Raw genomic sequence first — 16,076 nt, forward strand, 5'->3', positions numbered from 1 at the left:
GAAACTCCATGCCATTTTCCGTAGTGGTTACACCAATTTACATTCCCATCAGCATTGTAGGAGGGTTCCCTTTTCTCCATACCATCTCCAGCATTTATTGTTTGTAGACTTTTTGATGATAGCCATTCTGGCTATTGTAAGGTGACACCTCATCATAGTTTTGATTTGCATTTCTCTAATAATTAGCTATGCTGAGCATCTTTTTATGTGTTTTTTTATCTTCTTTGGAGAAAGGTCTATTTAGATCTGCCCATTTTTATTGGGTGTTTTTTTTATACTGAGCTGCATGAGTTGTTCATATATTTTGGAGATTAATCCCTTGTCAGTTGCTTCATTTGCAAATAATTCAAAAAAGATACATGAACTCCAATGTTTTTTGCAACACTATTTACAATAATCAAGACATGGAAGCAACCTAAATGTCTGTTGACAGAGGAATGGATAAAGATGTGGCATATATATACAATGGACTATTACCTAGCCATTAAAAAAGAATGAAATAATGCCATTTGCAGAAATATGGATCAACCTAGATATTATAATAATAAGTGAAGTAAATCAAATGAATACAAACATCATATTATATCCCTTCTATGTGGAATCTAAAAAAAGGATATGAATGAATTTATTTGTGGAACAGAAACAGATTCATAGACTTTTAAAATATATTTACAGTTACCAAAGGGAACAGGTTGGTTGGTGGGGGGGGCGGGGATTGGGGATTAGAATTGGCATATGCATGCTGTGGAATGACTGGCCAATGGAGACCTGCTATATAGCACAGGGAACTCTACCCAATAATCTGTGATAATCTATGTGAAGAAGAATCTGAGAGAGAATGGATGTGTGTATATGTATAACTGAATCACTTTGTTGTACAGTAGAAATTATCACAACATTGTAAGTCAACTATACCTCAATAAAACTTAAAAAAAATCTCACTTGGATTCTAAACATGATGATGTTAATGACCTGTTTATTTCCCCATACAGGTTCAACAAGGAATTGGTTTATGCTATCAAGCCAGGCCCATGATCCTAACGCAGCTAGGAGACAATGTACATAGACAGCAATCCACACCAGAGAAGGACTTAGTATCTTAGGTCAAGAACCAGCAATGATAGCCGACCTGCTTGGGGAAGCTTGTTTAGCACATGCCGACACCATCTCGGAAGCTTGTTTAGCACATGCCGACACCATCTCTAACCTAGAGTTGAGCTGCGAGACTATTCAAAGAGTTGTTGATTTATAAACAACCAACAGGAAAATATATGTGTGTGTTTCATTCCTTTCAGCACAGTTTTAGCTTCAGTGCCTGCTATGGGCTGAATTGTGTCCACCCCCCAACCCATGTTATGGACTGAATGCTTGTGTCCACCTAAAATGTATATGTTGAAATCCTAATCCCCAGATGACTGTATTTGGGGATGATGCCTCTAAGGAAGTAATTAAGCTTAAGTGAGATCATGAACATGGGGCCCTGATCCAATGGGGTTGGTGTCCTTATAAGAAAAGACAACACAGAGCACTCTGTCTCTCCCCTCCCACCAGCCATGTGAGAATACAGTAAGAAGTAAGCTATCTTCAAGCCAGGAGAAGAATTCTCACCAGAAATCAAATTGGTGGGCACCTTGATCTGGGACTTCCAGCCTCCAGAACAATGAGAAGTAAATTTCTGTTGTTTAAGCCACCCAGGCTGTAGTGTTTTGTTATAGCAACCTGAAAAAGCTAACATACCCCAAAATGCAAATGTTGAAGTCCTAACCACTTGGTACTTCAAAATGTGACTATATTTGGAACTATGGCCTTTGAAGAGGCAATTGAAGAAAATGAGGTCATATGGATGGATTTCAATCCCATATAACTGTACCCTTATAAGAAGAGGAAATGAGGGGAATTCCCCTCGTGGTGCAGCAGAAGTGAATCTGACTAGGAACCATGAGGTTGCATGTTCAATCCCTGGCCTTGCTCGTGGGTTGGGGATCCAGCGTTGCCGTGAGCTGTGGTGTAGGTCACAGACTCGGCTCGGATCTGGCATTACTATGACTCTGGTGTAGGCTGGCAGCTACAGCTCCGATTCGACCCCTAGCCTGGGAACCTCCATATGCCACAGCTGTGGACCTAATAAGACAAAAATAAAATAAGAAGAGGAAATGAGGACTCGGACACACGCAGAGAAGACTGTGTGAAAACACAGAAGACGGCCATCTGTAAACTAAGGATAGAGGTCTTGCAAGAAACCAGCTCTGCTGACACCTTGACCTTGAACATCCATCCTCCGGAATTGTGAGAAAATAAATTTCTGTTGTTTAAGCCATCCAGTCTGTGGTGTTTGTAACAATAGCCCAAGAAAAGTAACACCGTGCCCTCCTCTGTTTTCTTGGGTTCCCTTTTCTACCTCAGGCAGGAGAGGGAATGTTTGAAGTAAAGAGATACAAGATAAAATCCAAGAGCAGCCATTGAATTCCCCTCTCTGACAACAACTTCAGAAACTCTTTCTGCCAGAGTCCCTCATTGTTTCCAAATCCTCCCTTCCCCTTCTGTCGGCAATCCCGTCCATGCCTTTCTCAGTCAGTTCTGGCCACTATAACCAAGTACTATAGGTTGAGTGGTTTTAAAACACAGAAATGTATTTCTCACAGTTCTAGGGCCTGGAAGGCTGAGATCAGGTGGCAGCATGGTCAGGGTCTAGAAGGATCACCATCCAAGTTGCAGCCTGCTGCCTTCTAACTGTACCCTCATGGCAGAGAGGGCAAGAGACCTCTCTGGGGTACCTTTTATAAGGGCACTACTTGTATGCGGGAGACTCCATCCTCATGACGTAATAGCCTCTCAAAGATCCACCTCCTAATACCAATACATTGAGTTTAAGATTTCAACATACTAATTTTGAGGGGACACGAACATTCAGTCCATAGCAATGCCCAGTTGTAATTTACTGCTTTACCTCCTCCTCAGCATGTTATTTTTCTCTGCCTTCCTGACTCTATTTGCCTTCCTATCCAGCTGAATCTCAGGGTCTAATATTTTAGCTGTGCTTTCACCGTAATCACACAATCTTTCTGCCTCTCCGTTGACGTTGTCTATCCTCTATTTCAGTGATTCTCAAATTCTAGTCTGCACTGGCTGCCACACTTACTAGGGGTGTTGCTTAAAAATACAGATTTCCAGGCCCAATCTAGATTTATTGATCTCCTGAAAGACACTCACTGGGGTCCTGGCATTTGCACATTTTTTCTAAGTATCTTTGAATTATTCAGATGTCCAGCATGATTTGGGTACTATTAACAAGGCTAGTTCTCTACCATGAATTACCCTAATGTTCTTTTTCCCCCTCTCCTTAGCCTCCATGCATTGCTAGATAATGTCACAATGACACACTGGTTGGATCCCCTAAGCTTCAAATGACTTAATGTCATCTGGGTTCAGAACATAGTATCATCTGAGTTCAGAACATTTTTAGTATACTTTATTGAAGTTCCATGAGTTTCCCCAGTCACTTTATTTCTCTTTTAAACTTTGTGTTATTCTCACTCCACTTCCCTGGCTCACAGGAGGAAGCATTGTTGCCATGTTACTAAGAAGATATAGGCCAGCAGCTTTCAACTGTGGCTGCACAATAACTCACCTAGGGAGTGTTTAAAAATCCTGGAGTCTGGGCTCCACCCTTAGAGACTGTGATTTAATTGGTCCTACATGGAATCTACATAGCAGTATTTTTTTAAAAAACTCCCCAAGTGATTCTAATGTGCAGCCAATGTTAAGAACCACTGATCTAGGACATTTGACACCAATTATCTCAATTTCCAACAGCACCCCCTTCTGCGCGCGCACACACACACACTAACATATTTTTTCTAACCTAACATCTCTTCTCTCACAGAAGACATATGCTGATTCATTTTCAAAATTAACCTGTGTCCTTGAGGTCTCTGCACCTCTGCATCCTCCAAGAACTTGATTTTTTTTTTCTAGGAACTTGATACTTTTTCCCTCACACTTTTATATCTTCAATCTCACTCTTATACATGTTTAAGCAATTTCCCCACTGGTTTCAAATATATATGTCTCTTATACTTTATAAAATTTCTGTTGCCAGCAACAACACAACAATAACAGCAACATTACATTTTCGACATCCATTCAAAGTTAATAAGTTCTCTAATAAAACAATTTGTGCTCATTTTCTCCATGTTCTCCCTCTGTGGCTTCTCTAAACTAAGCTTTAGACACTTCCCACCCCACTCCAACCTAAATACAACTCACAGATTAACTTTCCAAGTATATACCTGATCGTGCCGCCCCCTTGCTAAAAATTTTCCAGTAGCTCCCTACTCTTTTCATTCAGCCAACATTTATTAAGCAGACTGCAGAGCACAAGAGATAAAATTATACAAAGGGAACAAGAAACAGACAGCACCCTCAAAGAATTTATACTGGAAGAAAATTAGTGCTTTGATGACCAAAATAATTCTGCTGGAAAATGCTTGGGCATTTGAGATCATTGATAGTGAATCTAGTTCTCTAACTCAATCCCTTAATAAAGCACTTACTCTAAGAATAAGTAGAAGGCTTAGAACTGATTCCAGAGTCTTGTCTTTTAGTAAAAAGGAAAAGAAGGTATCAGCAACAATTCTGAGATTTCTTTCCAGGCTGACTTGAAGGACAGTGACACTGCTAATCAAAATATGGAAGGCATTCATGGCTGAATGATCAAAGGAGGTAAAAAAGAAAAGTTGTAGAAAAACATAAAAATTGGAAAAGATAAGCTGAAGAAGACCCAGATGAAGATAGTACCACTGCATGTGAGAAGGGAAGGAGGTGAAAACAGAAAGTGAGGAGGATGAAGAGCCAAAGGAGGAAAGAAAGCGTAGAGAGGAGCACAGTGATGAAAGTACGAGAGGAATAGAAATAGATTTTTCAGCAAATACCCACAACAATAAATTTATGAATGTCATTTGAAGGAATGTCTCAAGCAAAATTTTAGAGTGTCTGCCCCCAAAGGAGAATACCTGCAGAGTGTCTGGAATAACAGCACTGGGTTAGCTAGATTAAACCAAGGATATTTGTCAAGGCCAGCTCTGGAGAAGCAGCATTCATTTCACACTATGACAAGAGGATAACCAGGTCATGGGAATTTTCCCTAAAATAACCTGGATATTATTCTTGTGATCCTGTTACTTTCTACCTTTGTAATTATGGATGATTACCAAACCAAAAATGTAGATTGATATTTGTTCTAATGGAATTCTTATAATTCTATTTTCACATTCTAAGAGCTGCTTTTCGTTTTTTTTTTGGGGGGGGGGGTTGGTTGCACCCACAGCATGTGGAAGTTCCTTGGCCAGGGGGATCAAATCTGTGGCATAGCCGTGATCCTAATCACTACAGTGACAACACTAGAGCTATAACTCAATGTGCCACAAGAGAACTCCTCTAAGAGTTTTTTGTTTAAAGTATTTGTGATAATAAATAGAATGTACCACAAAAGATAAGAAGATAAACACAATGAAGCTGAAATCACTTCATCCTTAAATACAAGTACCTGTCTTATAGTGATATTTTGAGATTACATGAGTAATGCATAAAAATCAATTGTAAGTACTTAGAAAAAGGTATTATTATTTTGAAACCGTTCTCTGTGACCAAAAGATGGACACTAGCTCAAGGTGTTATTATAGCTAGTAGGTGTGAAGCTCTTATGTAAAGCCTCCATTCTTTAGCAAAGATGTACCAAACCCCAAGGTTTGTAACCTCAGCCAATCCTACTCTAGAGTTGGGATGATCCTTCACAGTTGTCATTAATGGAGATAGCGGAATGAACTGTACACCCTGCGTTGACCAGTCCTTGGATACAGATTGACCTCTGGGAGATTTATGACCTTGAATAATGAGGCTCTGTTCCACTGAGGACAAGTCCCAGAGAGGAGTCAGCTGAAAGACATCAGCCACTTACAATCTCAAATGCTGGGAAAATGAGGGGCTTAGTCATGAAGGACTCTGATTGGCTCACTGTAGGATCCACTACAAAGACAAAGTGCCTGTTTTCAGAGTACCTTAGAAGTAGGAAGGGAAAGACACTATGTTTTACCATTAGCCCTCCCAGGCCAATCCTTTCGGTAGTACAGACACTAAGGCCTAGGTAATATCTATTGTAGATCAGTCAAAGCAATCTTAGATTGCAGTCACTTTTATTTACCTGAGGACATACACACCATTGTTGGAGCCAACCTCTTCTGCAGCCATAAGGTGGGGCTAGTCTTATCAGGCTGCAGTATTCCTGTTTATTCTCACCAAAATTGAACTTCCACAACTCACAGATATTTTCTATACCATTCCTTGAGTCCTAATAACAACATAATCTAATAATATTTCCACAGCATTTTCTTTTTTTTTTTTTTTTTTTTTTTTTTGTCTTTTTGTTGTTGTTGTTGTTGTTGTTGCTATTTCTTGGGCCGCTCCTGAGGCATATGGAGGTTCCCAGGCTAGGGGTCGAATCGGAGCTGTAGCCACCGGCCTACGCCAGAGCCACAGCAACGAGGGATCCGAGCCGCGTCTGCAACCTACACCACAGCTCACGGCAATGCTGGATCCCTAACCCACTGAGCAAGGGCAGGGACCGAACCCGCAACCTCATGGTTCCTAGTCGGATTTGTTAACCACTGCGTCACGACGGGAACTCCAGCATTTTCTTTATATTCAAGTTCCATTAGTCCCCAGTATGTACAGACAGGGTTGAGGGTGAAAATCCTAGGAGTGTGGGTGCTGGCCACACATAGAATTTATGTCATCTCAGAACACTGCCCTCATTCCTGACTGCCCTTTTCTAGTAGACTGTCAGCTGGTATTTGCTATCTTGATTTTATCCAGGAATAAAATGATATGATCATTGCTTGTCAACTGAGCCACCAAATTCAAGAACATTTAGACACTACAAATCTTGTAATATATCTTAAGTATATGTAATTGCAAGATTTTTATAACTCAGGTATTTAATCCCATGTGTACTTTTCACACACTTGGCAGCCTTTCTTGAAGTAAAAGACTTCACTCCCCAAAATCTAGAGTTATAAAAGAAAGAATAACAGATTGAATTCCTAGAACATGTGGAAATGTAGGCATGAACTATGAACCTTCCAAAAATGGAGAGGTTCAGGGCCTGGTTAGTGGCAGCCTAGGGATAGTTCCTTAAAAATTAGGAATACATTTATGCACGTGAAGAATGTTTCTTACTATTCAGAAACAAGCCATGAAGTTTCATCCCTAGTACTAAATAACTGAAGATTGATGAGAAGTTTCATTCCAGTTTTTTTTGTGTGTGTGTGTGCACATTTTGGATGGAATTGTAGGTGATATACTTAAAATCTTTTTTCTCATTATTTACATTTTTAGAGGAAAAATTCATGTGTCGCTAAGACCATGAAACAAAAGAGAGAAAAACAACTTCACAGACCAGAAGTTACTTTCAATATCTAGTTAATGGCTCTATATTTCAATTTTGTTCTATCTTCTCAAATACGATTTTATGGGGCCATGCTGTTATGTGTGAATGATGCTATAACTTCAGACAGGGAAATACATATCTTATTATGGTTTATTTTACATAATTGAACCATCCACAATAGCATTGTTCAGAAATAAAGACAAATGATTTAACTTTTTAATTAAGCTTTAAAACTCCTAATTAAATGCCTAAATTGCAAAGAATGATTTCAGTCTAAATTGTCTTTAGATTGCTGCATGTGGATTTTCCTATTGCATGGTGATTGCCAGGGAAAGTAACAAAGAGCTATAAATCAAATTCATACTTTGTAATTGGTACCGTTAATGCATCTTTCATTATCCAGCAAGACAAGAACAGAGAACATACAAAGCTTCAACATAAATGCACTCTTATTGGTTACAAATGCCTTCTCTTAGGCTTGAAACTTTGCAAGTCTCTTAGGCAATATATACCTGTGTAACTACAGGCCTAGAAAACATATCAGAACATGATCAAATGGCTGGGTCTGTGTGAGTCCAAGGGTATCATACAATATCTGAAGGGAGTTTCTTAAGCATGGAATTTTGAGAACAACAAAAAAAGTTGAGAAGACTCCATGAGTACCCACATTCATTGAACATCTCCACATAGCACATGTTATGTAGCCCTTTACATACATTTATATACATTCTCACATTTAACTGCATTATCATTCCTGTGAATTATTTTTGCCTATTTGAAGGAATTGAAGCTTAGAGAGTTTGTATAACCCATTGAGGGTGATTCAACTAGAGAGCAGCAGAATGGGGTTGAGTCAGATTCTCAAACCAAACTGGGCTTTAACACGTCATTAACTGTTAGAAATGCAAATGAAATCCAAAGCAAGATACCTCTACGCACTTTAGAATTGAAAAAAGTAAAAGAGGAAATCTACCAAATGACACAAAAGACACAAAGCAACTGGGCACCACCATAAAAGTATTCCATACAATAGAATACTACTCAGCAATAAAAAGGAGTGAGCTACTGATACATGTAACAACAAACATGCCTCTCAAATGCATTGTGTTAAGTGAAAGAAACTGGCTTAAAAGGCTATATATTTATGATTTCTTTTATATGACATTCTGGAATAGGTGAAACAATAGGGACAGAAAACAAATCTGTGGTTCTTAGGATCTGGGCATGTAGGGAGGAATTGACTATAAAATGACAGGGGGAAATTTGAAGGTAATGAAATTATTCTATATCTTGATTCCAAAGCAAAGTAGGGGACATGGAATCTAGGTATTCCAGATCATTCTGAGACACAGCCAAATTTGGAAAGTTTGCACTAAAGCAGCAGTTAACAACTGTGGCATGTTCTCACTGATGTGTCATGATCAAGTATGTACTAAGTCACAACTAATGTATAATTAGAAAAAGTTTATAAATACTTGATTTTTTTTTCTTTTTAGGGTCATACCTGTGGCATATGAAGTTTCTAGGTTAGGGGATGAATCAGAGCTGCAACTCAGGCCTGCACCACAGCCTGGGCAACAGTGGATCCAAGCCACATCTACAACCTATGACACTGTGTGTAGCAATGCCATATCCTTAACCCACTGAACGAGGTCAGGGATCAAACCCACATCCCCATGAACACTATATCATGTTCTGAGGCTGAGCCACAACTTCAATAGCTGCTTGTTTTATATTTAACTTAGAGATAACTCAAGGTTAACTCTAAAATAATATCTTTTCCCCTTACTTGCCCCTGTAATGCTATTTTGAGTGGAAAAGAAAGAAAAAAAGTGGAGCTATATCTAGCACCTGTAACCCAGGAAACCTGAGTCCATTGTGCATGCTAGTAACCACTATGCATGCAGAGATGCCCTTTTCACAAGATCTAGATGACAAGGTTTAAATCTGCACCGTCACATATAATAATAGCTGGACATAACCAGAAATAAGTCTTACAGCACATTTTAAATCCTCTCAATTTGTTTTATCTAGACTTCATATTGATTCAAAAAGCAATGGAATGTAAATACGATGAGATGATACATGAAGCATTCCTCTCTAGGGATATGTGTGCATGGTGTGTGTGTTATCTGTGTGATGTGTGTACGTGTGTGGTGTGTGTGTGTGTGTATCTTAAGGGTGAGAACCACTATATCTTTTCTGAAAATAGGAATACCAATTTATCTATTTCAATTATACTCACTTTTAATCCCTGGACAAGTCAAGTAAATGCTGCAACTGAAGATTGAAAAAAAAGAAAATATTTCTAAAATGCCAATTTAATACTTTTCAAAAAAAAAAAAAAAACCACACATAAACTAATGACTAAAATAAACTGAAGAGAGATAAAAACCCAAATTAGGCATTTCCCAACAATCTAAAGGAAATATTTAAAATTCACAGCTGAGGAAATAGGGCCCTTTCCCTGAAGAGTGTACTCCAACTTCATTGTGTATAACATTCATGAAAAGGGTCTGTACTCACGCTGTAGTGTGTCACCAAGATCCCAGCTTCTGGACAGAGGTACTGGCTTTTCCAGCTGCTGGGCATACCGGCTGCTGATGAGTCACAGCCAAGTCACTCTCCAGGCATTTCCCTAAGACAGAGAGTTGCCTGATTCAAGGTAATATACTTCAATGCTAACAAGTGGCAGTGAATTAATGCAAACTCAAAAACTTTAGTCTCAATTGCCACTGCTCTGCTAAATCTGGTGTTTCTGCTTCAGCAGATCAGCATAGCCCCTGTGACACTGCACGCTGGTCTTGATCTGGACAATGCCACATTTTACATTCCCATCAACAAGAAGGATCAGAACAGAAACAGGAGTTCCCATTGTGGCACAGTGGAAACAAATCCGACTAGGAACCATGAGGTCGTGTGTTCGATCCCTGGCCTCGCTCAGTAGGTTAAGGATCCGGTGTTTCCATGAGCTGTGGTGTAGGTTGCAGACACTGCCTGGATCCCGTGTTGCTAAGACTGTGGGGGGAAAAAAAAAAAAGAACAGAAACAGATCATCGACATGGAGAACCAACTGGTACACACAAACTATTACATTTCCAATGGATAAGCAATGAGGACCTATGGTACAGCACAGGGAACTATGTCCAATCTCTTGGGTAGAGTATGACGGAAGATAGTATGACAAAAAGAACTTGTATATAGGTATGACTGAGTCACTATACTGTACATCAGAAATTGACACAACACTGTAAATCAACTATAATTTAAAAAAATATATATATAATGAAAAAAATCAGAAACACTTCATTTTTTTTATAAGATAAAAAACAAAATAATTTTATGGTGGTGACCAAGCAGTGTCAACTCTCCCAACCTCTGCCATTATGAAATTCAAAGGGAGCTGGCTCATTTGAACATTCTACAGAATATTTAAAGGGTACATTATGTTGATGAGTTCATGATAATAAGACCAGATGAACAAGAAGTGGAAAACATGATGGAGGCCTTGATAAGAAGCATAAAGGAAGGAAAATAAGCTCCATGGAGGTTTAGGGGCCCACATCTATGAAATGTTCAGAGGTCCAGTGGTCTGGAGAATACTGAGACATTGCCTCAAGAATAAAGGAAAAATCATTATACTTCAGAATTCCAATCACCAGGCAGGAAGTACAATCATCTGGCAAGTCTTTGCATGTTCCAGAGACAACATATTTCACATTTGGGATTACTATCCTAAACTATTTTCCAAGTGACACAGAGGCACACAGCTTTAAGTTGGGCTCCAAGCAAGAAAGAGCCCTGTGTCAGGCCCAGGATGTGATGTCCAATTCATGGCAGATCCTGTGACAGTAGAGCTGTATATAGTTGGAAAATATGGTTTGCGAAGCTTATGGAAAGTTCCAATAGAAGAATAATATACATCCTCTAGAGATCTGGAACAGGACCATGCCATTTTCAAGCAAGGAATTACACAACTTTTAAAAACTGTGGCTTGCTGCTGAACTCTACTAAAAAATGCAGTATCTAATCTTGGGAGTTCAAGAAATCATGCAGCTAGAGCTACTCATCACTAGTTTTATACAGTCAAATACACCAAGTCATAGGTGGAAGCAACAGCAATATATTATAAGAGGGAACAATATATTTAGGGAGTGCTCAGATCATGAGTAAGGCCAGAGGGTGAAAGTAAGCTGCATAGGCAGGTAGTCTAGACTTTCATGTCATTTAGCAGTATTTTATTTGTGCCTCTCCATCAGCTCACACCTATGACTGCAGGGGGAAGGTGGAATAGGTGCTTTATTACCATCTGATGGAGAAGGAAAAAAGGCTGAGTTTGTTTTAAAAATGGGTCTGCTCAGGATGTATGTGCAAGCTGAAGATGGATGGTTGCTTCATGACAGCCCCACTCAGAGCTGATGTGAAAGATAACAGTGAGAGAAATCCTCTTAGTGGGTAGAGCTTTGAGGATCTGAGGAAATACCTAGTCAACCACTTTGTTGCAATAAAAATGGCCAAGGTAAGGATGAACTCATGGGCAGTGGTGAATGGGTTGAATGGTTGGCCAGGGGTCTGGAAGAAACACTATTTTAGGATCTAGGACAAGAAGTATAGGTAAGAGCTTATGGATGGATCTAGAAGAGTGAGCCCAAAAATGTGATAATTATTGTACTGCCTGGTTATGTTCACTAAAGAGCAACCACCTTGAAAAAGATAACATCAAACAGGCAAAATGACCAGACCAATTGACATCATCCAGACTCTATCATCAGCTACCCCACTGTCATAGTTAAAGGGATGAAGACTGAATCAAACAGCATGTGATTTCCCTCTCACTAAGGCTTTATCTAGCTATGGCCACTGCTGGAAGTCCAAACTGTGAGAAACAGAGATCCTGACTCAGCACCATACCTTACAGAGAACAATCAGACACCTGGTGGTAAGTTGATTACATGGAACATTTTCCATGCTATAGAGCACTATAATTCATTTTGACTAGAAAGGATATATATTCCAGACATGACTTTGCCTATTTTGATAGCATGACCTTAGCCAGTACACTATATGCAGGCTTATAGAGTGTTAGAACCATCAACACATTTTACAGCAAAATATGGATTCAGACTAAGGGACCCACTCAAAAGCAAAGAAAGGGTAGCATCAGGCACATAACGATGGGCCTACTGGTTCTTTAACTTGTCACACTACCCAGTAGCTGTCAGTCCAACAGAGAAGAAAGACTTTTTGAAGATGCGGGATCATACTCTGAGAAGCACCATCATCTAGAAGGCAGAATTTATCTTAAATCAATGACCATTACATGGTACTGTGTTCCTAAAAAGTAGAATACATAGGTCTGGGTATCAATGGATAAAAGTTAACCTTCGACTTTTAAAATTTTTAATTCTAGAGGACCTAGTTTCCCAGAAGAGAAAAGCTTACGATAGAAGACACAGTAACGGTTTTATTAGACTTTGAGTTATAGCTGTTACCCAGTTACTTCAGTTTCTTCATCCCAGAGACCAGATAGCATAGAAATTAGTCATCATATCTGCAGATGTAACTGACCCTGATCTTCAGGAAAGGTAGGGCTGCTATTACACAGTGATCGCAGGAAAGGATTATTTCAGACCCAGGTGACTGAATGAACAGTGCATCTCCTGGTACTTTCCTAATTTTGATGGTATATAGATAAACACAGAAATCAGAGCCTGGGATTAGAGTTTGGGCCACTCCACCAAGTTATTCTCCTAGACAACAGAGACGCTAGCCAAGAGGAATTCAGAATGGAAAGTTGAGAATGGAGACAATGAGTGCTCAGTGCAGTCTCAAGAGTAGTTTCAGTAGCTAAAGCTATAATTCACCTCACTAATCTTCCTCTTATAAGTTTCCCCCAAAAAGAGACCAGCCCAGGGCAAGTTTTACAAAATGTGATGAACTCACTAAATGCTACACATATAGCCAAGTAATGTAAAGAATGGACTGTGGTGGTTGCTGTAGACTGAGGCACTCATTCCCCCAGAAACCTGGAGTGTTGGTTGCTAATGTGGATAACTACAACTATCCTTAGCTAAGGGAAACTGCCTCACCCAAAATTACACTCCTTCCCAAACCTGTACTCAGTAAGTGTCAATACAAAAACACAAAGGCCCCATCCATTTGCTTTAGTTCATGGCAAATCTGAAAGGCCCTAGCTCCAAAGTGCCCTGTAGGATTGTCTGAGGTGTTGGTAACAATACCCAGTTCTGCTTCCCTTGCCCCCTTACAAGTGCTGTACCTGAGAGCAACCTTCCAGTAAACTTTTGAACACAAAATTCTGCTTCAGAGTCTTTTTGCTGAGAAATCTGACACAAGACATTCCTGCAACTGAAAATTTCTGGCCAAACTCACAAAAGTGGGGTCAAGAAATCTATAATTGTAATAAACACCAAAGGACATTCTGGGACAGTAGGACCAAGGACCATACTTTCAGAAACACTGAATTCAGCAAGCCTTGGACATGGATTAGCTTTAATTTAGTATTGCAAAAGTAAAGAATCTGGAATTCCATCACCAGAATCCATGAAGCTTCCTCCACAGGCTTGCAGTGAACCTCCAGGAGGAAGGTGTAGTGAAGTCCTAACTGCAGTGCTGAATTTTAGCCCATCACTTTCCCAGAAGAATGAGGTCTACTTGAGCATCAGACTAATCCCATATTTCCTCTGTCTTCTATAACCATGTACTTCTAGTCCAAGCCACTGTCTCAAAATGGAAGGATTCTAGCTCCAGCATCAAAATTTGCACATTATAATTTATTATTGGTCTTCCTTATATCAGTTAACAAGTTATTGCCATCAGAGCTTTAGGTAAGCCAATCCAAGTTAAATAAACAGAGTGATGATTATATAGTCCCACATTTCACCTTTCTAATTCACTTTTACCAAAACATCTCAGTTTCATTCTGAATAGTAATTACTTCAATTTACCTTTCCCATTATTATAGCTAAAGTGCTGAAAAATCTGGGTCTACTGATCTTAACTTGGGTATATTAATACAACTATATTTTCTTAGGATTCATTCTCAGAGTAACAGTTTTCTCCATCTCTCCTCCTTCGGACTCTCATCCTATATCTTTTGTCAAAATTGAAATGATCTCCATTCATTCTCATAACACCTTAGTGACTCAAATTAGTCATACAGTCCTGAGCAAAGAGGTGGAGAAAATGATGTTCATCTTTAATTTCTGGATCCAAGGTTTTTGCAGGGCTATATCCCCCTAATATTTTATCCATCATACCAGATTTGGTTCTTTAAAAAAGAGTAATTATGGGTGGATTATTAATGATTTCTTTAATACTCTCTTCAATCCAATAAGAGTGAGATGAGAGGAAGAGAAAGGTTATACAGACAAGAACTCTTGTTCATGTCATCTTTCAAAGAGAAATTCACCCTGGACTGGCAACATCCATTTCTCATAATTTTATTTATTTTTATTCACTATTCCAATCTCTTACTTACTGTAGGCAATAACCAGGGTAATATATCTCAAATTGATCTCTTCTGCTTTTGCTTTTCTCTGGTCGTAGCCTCTGTAGGAACAGAGTAATGATTAAAAATGCAGACTTTGCAAACAGACAAATCAAATTCAAATCCCAATTGTGCCATCTTAGACAAGTCAATTAGCTTTCTTTTCCTATTTAAAATGGAAATACTAATACTAATGGTAAAATGGAAACACTAATACCCATTTCATGGGGTCATGATGAGAACTAAATGAAATAATGTATATAAGGCATACAGTACTGGTGCTTATTATATGGGTGTTTTAATATAGTAGCTGTTATTATTGATAACCTTACAGCATTGTCATCAAAAGAACTTTTTTTTGGTCAAAATTTCATTAAGCACTAAATGAGAATCACCTGTAAAGAAAGTGGAACAGGATCCCAGGAGTTTTTTTTAAATAATATCAAGAAGCATTGGCTATAGTCTATATAGAAGGGTTTAGCTTGACAGAAAATGTCCCAGATCCAGCTCCTGTCGATTTCTTAAAGATCTATTCTGGCAGTACTGTTCTGCCAGAATTTTACTCTCCTGTAAGAATTTTTAAAAGTAGTGTCATCAAAAATAAGCCCTCATCTTTTCATACCTTTTAGTTTTTAGTTTCATTGGAAAGAGTAAAATACTGTAATCATTCTATGTATTTAAGATAAAATGGATTGCATGAGAAACCGTCTGAATTAGAGTGTCCACACACTAGCATGCTTTTTCATAAGGCTTTATCAGTTTTTCCAATTAGTTTTGAAAATTAACACAAATTCAACCAAGAAAATCTAAGGACTGATTTATCTAGACATCAAGAACACATTTGATTCAGTACCACCCCAAAGAGAATCTGCAAGGCCAGCAACTCTATTTGGCCATAAACCACTTCAGTGAATAACACACTCTAATGAAGGATGAAGATGAATGTCTTGGTTAGTGGTAATGCTGCAGTGTGGAGAGAGAGAATAAGTACCCCTACAAATGACTATTAGGTTTACTTTTTTTCCCACTTTAAGGCACTGAAATAAATGAATATTTAATGAAAGAAAAAAAATGGGACTCTATAAAACCAAACTGGGAGGCTAGCAGAGCTTTATTGAGAAAAAG

At 38.9% G+C, this 16,076-nt stretch overlaps 1 long non-coding RNA gene across 1 annotated transcript in view; it reads right to left on the bottom strand.

The window, feature by feature from the left end:
• Positions 1–15,013, bottom strand: part of LOC106507826 (uncharacterized) — a 57,677-nt gene extending 42,664 nt beyond the window's left edge. Inside the window, exons 1-3 of the long non-coding RNA XR_002335601.2 lie at positions 14,943–15,013; positions 9,971–10,462; positions 9,690–9,724 (exon numbers count right to left, since the gene is read on the bottom strand). This is a non-coding gene — a long non-coding RNA (uncharacterized LOC106507826). The remainder of the gene's footprint in view (positions 1–9,689; positions 9,725–9,970; positions 10,463–14,942) is intronic.
• Positions 15,014–16,076: the final 1,063 nt, after the last annotated feature.

This window comes from Sus scrofa, chromosome 9, assembly GCF_054392235.1.
Source record: "Sus scrofa isolate SSC_HxYL_T2T_F1_AM1 chromosome 9, Sscrofa_HxYL_maternal_Yorkshire_Landrace_v2.0, whole genome shotgun sequence".
Taxonomy (NCBI): domain Eukaryota; kingdom Metazoa; phylum Chordata; class Mammalia; order Artiodactyla; family Suidae; genus Sus; species Sus scrofa.